Raw genomic sequence first — 6,868 nt, 5'->3', positions numbered from 1 at the left:
TTTGTTTTGTTTGTTTTGCTGCGTTTCACAACATGACAGCGGCGCAGATGGACGATGCGGGACGATGACACGTCTCTGCTTGCCCTTCTTTGGCATTGTAGTTCTACGTCTCCCCGGGCCGCCACTGCCTTCTCCTTTCCTTTAAGACACACGCACAGTCTCACACGCATCGCGACCAACATTTTTACTTGACCCATCTCGGTTCACAGGCGCCTTTAGATTGAAGCTTTGATCAAAACAAAGTGTGAATTCTGTCCCGCGCTGTGCAGAGAACGAGGGCCTCTCTTCCCAGTGGGTGAAGAACACGATGTGTTGAGATAACCCTGAACACAATCAAATGATTGTTCTTCTAAAGTACCTCACGGAGTTCTTCATCAAAAACAACAACAACCCAAAGCTGTGTGTGTTTTGGGGTTCGCTGCTGGTTGCTGCATAAACACCCTCAGTCACGGTTCAGATGAGTGAAATAACCCAGACATTCAAACAACAGGTGTTTCTACACCAATCCAGGGAAGGCCTTCCCATTCATGACCCTTAATACCATTACAGTATCTGAATAAAGGACTAAATGAAGCATGATGGGAGCAGCACAGCGGCAGGACTTCTACTTCCTGACGTTTTCTCAGTGTATGCACTTAAAAATAAACTCTTGCCATTAAGGGATTCAAAGGGGGAGTCAGCTGCTTTTTCCGCCTCTAAATTTCTCTTTGGCATTTCTACATTTTTAAAAAGGACCTCAGCGATGGAGCTCATGGGAAAATGTCTTCATGGTGAACTGAATGATGGAGTTTTGTTATCTTTAAAATGCAGCTTTATTCACATGACTTTTCTCAAATGGCAAAAGTACACAAACTCTGTGTTGGAGTAAAAGTACCACGATCAGTCCTACAATTTAATATAGTACGTATCCTTTAAAAAGTCACAGTTTCCTCAAATTGTAACCAAAACATAAAAAAGCCGTTCTGTTTTCAGCTTTCTGACTTTACACAATCAAAATGGTTTTGACCTTTTAATTTCTGTAAGGTAAATATGAAGCTTCAGCCTCAATAATAACAATGCATCACATCTTTGCGTTATGAACTAATGCTTCATAATGCAGTGCTACCTTCAAAAAAACGTTTTTTCGACTTCTTTTTCTCCTTTTGTTCCCTCTTAAGTAAAATAATGCATCGTCTTACAGAAGTAGAAGCTGCTAAGTCTGTCCAGAAAACATACAGTTATTTCCTTCATAACTAACCAGAGAATTTGTTGTTTTTCATGGATCTTGAATTTGCAAATGAGACATGCTTGTAAAAACAAATAGATGTAATGAAACATAATAAAGTATATTATGAAGTACTTGTACACTACTGTTATGAATGTTCTTAGCTTCTCTCAGTCTTATAGATACACTCTGATAACTGTGCTTCGGGCTCCACATGAAGACAAACAACCCAAATTCTCAGTAAGACTCAGTAAGAGGGAGAAGAGATTTCTTTTTCTTTCCGACGTGCACAAACACATGCACACGCACAAAGCGGGAGGATATTGTACTCTAACTGTGCATCGTTGCCTCGGGAGCTTTTCATATCCTGAGATTTTATTGTTCTTTTGCGTTCTTGCTGATGCAAATCTGGAGGCATATGGAGGATAATTGGCTGTTATTTGTTCTCATTCCAGTGTGATTGTGCTGTTGAGACAGAGATCCGGGCTCAGGTGGGGTCCGACCTCGGGCTGAGTGGCCGTGTGTGTGTCACGGTGTGGAATGTGCTGCTAGATGTTGTTTTCCTGCAGAGACGCTGCCTCATATCTCCACTGAGTTCCTGGATGCAATTTTGTGCAACTGTTTTTTATTGTAGCAGAGTTCTTGCTGCAGTGATGGCATCTGTTTGTTGAAATGTTATTTGATTTACTGTGTTTACTTGATTTTGCAACCTAATGTATATCCAACATGTCATCGTGAGTCATCGTCATAGCTGGAAGCTGAAATTTGTAACTTTCCATTTCTGTTTCGAACCTGTTCCATCCCTCAATTGTCTACTCAATGCAAAGGCTTAAATGATCACTTCAGTATTTAGGGAAATTTGGATTTGAATTATTTGTCTCAATGTGGAAATCTGGTGCAGAAACGTGTGACAGATCTTAATCGATTTAAACCACCATAATTAAAAAAAGGCCCAATCTGAAGGAAACTACTAAACCTCCTTCAGCTGCAGAAAAGGGATTTATTTATTCTATAAGCAAAGGTTGGAAAACATGACGTAAAGGTGATAATGTTTCGCTCAGGCACAGTTTACAAACTGGTAGCAGACAATCAGGATGAAGAAGCTGCTGCCTCATAAGGGTCTGGTAAGGTCTGTAGCTGACGGCGGCTAATGCTAATGCTAACTAGCGGAAGGTATTGCTGTCTGACTGCTTGCTGTCAGATGTCAGACTCTGACATCTGATAGTTTGTTGACCGTACAATTCATCCCTTCAGCCTCTGTTACTTTTACACACTGTCGTGGCATTTACCGTTGTTGTACGGTTGCAGCTTGTAGCCTTATTTAAGATAAAGTGCTGTTCACTTTTAAGAGAAACGGTTTGGCATTTTGGAAAGTATTCATATTTGCGTTCTTGCAGACCTTTTCTGAGGGGAGTTTGCATATTCACATAAACAGCATAGGAGATGGATCAATGGATGCCACTGTCATGTTTTGTATGTTAAATAGGAAGCTGGTGACAGAAGCAGGTTAGCTTAGCTTAACAAATGGAAACTTAAAACCAGGGTTTTTCCATTTGCCATTATGTCTCTGGCAATCACTGAATTGCTCTTTTTTATTCAAACAACAAATGAATATGCTGGAAAATCCTAGCTTTGCATAAAATACAAAATTTATGTAAAAAAACAAATGTCCTTCCTATGATCAGTGTTGTTTCAGACGCAAATGAGAACACATGTGTGTTTCTTGGCCTGATTCTGTATACTTAATAGACACTCAAAAGGAAAATGCAGAGCATTGTTATTGTGTAAGGGTCTTGATTTTGCATTTTTCCCAGTAATTGTTTGCCCTCAGCAAAAGCCTCAAACATAATTAGTGTGTTGCAACACGGGGGGAAAAAAATCCCCTTATTGACATAGTCTGACAGCAGCACGCCGGCCTCAATCAATCTCCCGCCGCCTTCTTTCTCTTTCAGGTGTTTTTATCTGTAGCCGTGTTTTGACTGCGGCCGGGCTGTAAATATTCTCTGCTCTTTGTAGAGTAAAAGTTGTGACTTTATGCCCCCATTGGAGCAAAAGTGTGAGTTTTGACTTTAACTCTGATTGTATCCAGATGCGGCAGACTGCCCTAATTGGACCTGGAGCCAGTTAAATCCAGGACCCGCTCCGCTCAGCTCGGCCCACAGAGCTGCTCGGCCTGAACTGTCCTTACAGCCGAAAGACCAAACATCAATATCTGTGCACACAAGGGGGGGGGGGGCGTCCCCCCTCGCTGGGAGTCACATGAGAAACAACCACTCGGAGGAGTTGAACAGAACAAAAAAAAGGGCATAGTAAAGTAAAGTTATAGGCGCACGATGGTGTTACTGAAAGGGTCAAAAGGTCGAGCTGAAGCCGCGGTCGGGGAGAGAAGGTTGTATATCAGAAGTCAGGGAGGCGAGGTAGAAGGAATCATCCAGAAACCCGACGTGGATTTTTGGAGAAAAAAAAACAAGGTTGACATTTCCCCTTCGATCGAGCACATGGTTTTATCATCCAAACCCTCCCTGCATATGTTTTTTTTGAGGGGGGGGGGCTGTCTCTCTGCCACTCCCCCAGCCTTCCTTGGACTCCCCCCTCATAGTTTTCCCTCTTTCCTCCCATCATCCATCTTAGCTTTTCACCTCTCCTCCCTTTTTTTGACTTGCTTGCTCAACCCCCCCCCCCCCCCCCCCCCCCCGTCCCCCACCTCCCTCTCCCTCCTATCATCTATCTACCATCCCTCCCTCTTTCCATCCCTCCCTCTCCGACTTCCTGCTTTCCAGCCTGCCAGACGGTCATAATTAACGGGGAAAACGATAGTCCCCCTGGCCCTCGGGAGCCCTGTCCACTCACTGCTCAAGAGACAGAGTGTGTGTGTGTGTGTGTGTGTGTGTGTGCATACGCAGTCCCTGTTTCCCCTCGTACCTCCAGACTTGGCCTCTGGTCTGCACTCCACTCAATGACTCTTTATGTTCAGCGTCAGCAGCGAAGCATGATCTCACCCCCCCCTCCAAAAGACACAGCGAAACGCCTTACAGAGACTGCAAAACACAGGCCGCAAGCACAGAGCGGCCTGCTATCCAAGAGCAACACACACACACACACACACACACACACAGCGTCCACTGGCAGCAGCTCTCATTATGAGTAATCCTGAGGGTAAATCAGGAGAAAGTGAAGGAGAAGGAATCCGTGTTTTGAAGCCGCCTGGTTTCAGTTAAGCTGAAACTCGCCTGTTTCGTTTCTCCTTTTCTCACCGCTCACGTATTCGTTTATTGTGTCAAATACGTTAGAAGTAAGATACGCGTTGTTTCCTCAGCACTCTTACAACATGTATGTGCACAACTGTTTGTGTGCCCTCTTGCCTTGGCATGTCCCCCTCCTCCCCCTCCTCCCCTCATCACCCGCCTCATCCCAGCCTGCCTCCTCCCGCTGGCTGCGGTGCTGGGAGGCAGATCCCAGATCAGAGGGCAGGCGGCTGATAAGGAGCAGAGCTGATGCTATCTGTCAGTCACAGCCAGAGGTCAAGACTCGGCTCCCCCCTCCTTCCTTATGCAAACAAACGGGATGCGCTGGCTTACGGGCAGGACACCAGCACGGACCAAATAACACAAACACCGTACAAAGTACTCACCGTACTCAAGAACTCAAAAGGTTCAGCCATCAATATTTTTCCATTAATCAATTTATAGTTTAGTCCACTAAATGTAGGGAAACAATGGAGATTTCATACCACAAGTTCACAGCGATCAAGCTGAGGTCTTTAAAAGTTTCCATTTGTGTTCTTGTGTAATGCAGAAGAGTATTAACCACACATTTTTTTTTCTGAACTCAAACCAACTGGGGTTTTTTCCCGGAATAAAAATCCATCTCACATTATTAGTTATTATCAGCAAATGTTTGGCCATCTTCTCTATTTAAAGACTAACTTCATACCAGGCAGTAATCAGAGGAAATAATCTGTGCTTGACTTCCATCCATTTCTTAAGTTAATGTTGAGTTCAGAGACATTCAAAGCTGTGTTGTTGTTTTTTATAAGGGTTGTAAAATGGAAACGTGGAAACATTCTTTTAGCTTTAAGCTCGTATATATTTTAATTTCCTGAGAACAATTTTTGAAAGTTGTGATGTAAACTGCAGATTTGTAGTGTTCACAATAAGAAGCCTAAAATTAATAAAGGTGCCTTTATTGTACTCTTAGATAAGTGAGTGAACATGAACATGGTAACATTAACCCGGCATTAAATGTGACATTTTCTTTTCTCTACACTAAACGTCGGCCCGCGCAGGTGAACTTCATCCCATAAATGCACCCTCATCATCACTGGAGTTCATAGAGTTGCATTATGTTTTTCAGAGCCAGCTGTGTCCCCTCTGTGTGTGTGTGTGTGTGAGTGTGCACATGTCTCTGTGTTTGTTCCCTCCTACATGTGTTCAGGTATATGTGCTGAGGGCTGTGCGTGTGTCCGGCTGGTTGTGTGACGGCCCGGTCCAGCAGTGTAAATATTGTGTTGTGCTCTAGTAGCAGCTCTTCCTCTGGCTCTGCAGTAGCAGCACGCTCGCCTGTTTATTTTCTTTCCTGACGGACGACTTCTTATCAAATAAGCAGAGGCTGCCTCCGAGGCCCGCTGTCCAACCACGCGCCCCCACAGGACGTCCCGCCCTCTTTCCTCGAGGGCCGCGGAGCCTCTGCTTGTTCCCGATGATCGGCAGCCAAATGGACCACTCACACCACCGACTGCGACGGCGATGGTCGATGAGATCGTCTCCTCCTGTGATGTGGCAGTGATGGATGTGCCTGGTGTCTTCGGAGATGCGCTCACGCACAGAGCTGATGGGAAAACACAGTGTTTTCCTCTCTGTTGCCATGGCACCCCCCTTATGACAGGGAGATAAGGACCTGACGGCGGTTCCCACAATGGAGGCTTCATGACTCAACGCTTGAATGATCCATTGACTCCACGGGAGGGACTTCCCGTAGTTTTGCTGCCTCTTGTTCAGTTCTCGGACTTCTTGAGCATCTCAGTATTCTTGTTAAGCAAATGAATGTATTTTGTGATTGAGCAGCAATTGAAAATGAAAAAGGTGGTGACAAACGATTTTAACACGGCAGCTGCTGAGGTCGATCACACAACGCCGTCTTATCAGCAGCTGGATTCCAGCCTGCTGTCGTGGAAATGTGGGTAATCAACATGGGCCAAAAAGTGTCCCGAACTGCTAATAAATGAACGCAAAAGGAATGATGTCATAGTGATTTCAGCAGGCTTATCTCAGTTTGGGTTTGAGGAACACACAGATTTTGAACAGGAAGCCGGCAGTCATGATAGAAGCGGAATGATGAAGCCTTTTACAGCTTAAAAGAAAAACCTCTCTGAAAGCACTTCTGTATAACAGAACTATCTTCAAAGGTTTCTGTGTAATATTTTTTCCAATATTGCGTCACTTCACTGCAACACATAAGAACCACCCAAGTGGAATTTTTGGGGAAATGACTTGGCTAAGAAAACTAATTCATTCTGTCTTTTTTCTTTTATTTCAAATGGTCTCAGGTGGAATACTCCCTAACTAGACCCACCTGGCCATTATGAGCCCCCTCTTCTCCGTCACCCCTCCTCCCATCCGTGTGTGTGTGTGTGTCTGAGAAGACAAGAGAGAGAAACTGGACCAT

The sequence above is a fragment of the Gasterosteus aculeatus genome, chromosome 21 (genome assembly GCF_964276395.1).
Source record: "Gasterosteus aculeatus chromosome 21, fGasAcu3.hap1.1, whole genome shotgun sequence".
Taxonomy (NCBI): Eukaryota; Metazoa; Chordata; class Actinopteri; order Perciformes; family Gasterosteidae; genus Gasterosteus; species Gasterosteus aculeatus.
The sequence above is the reverse complement of the archived record's forward strand: the minus strand, read 5'-3'. Positions refer to the sequence as shown.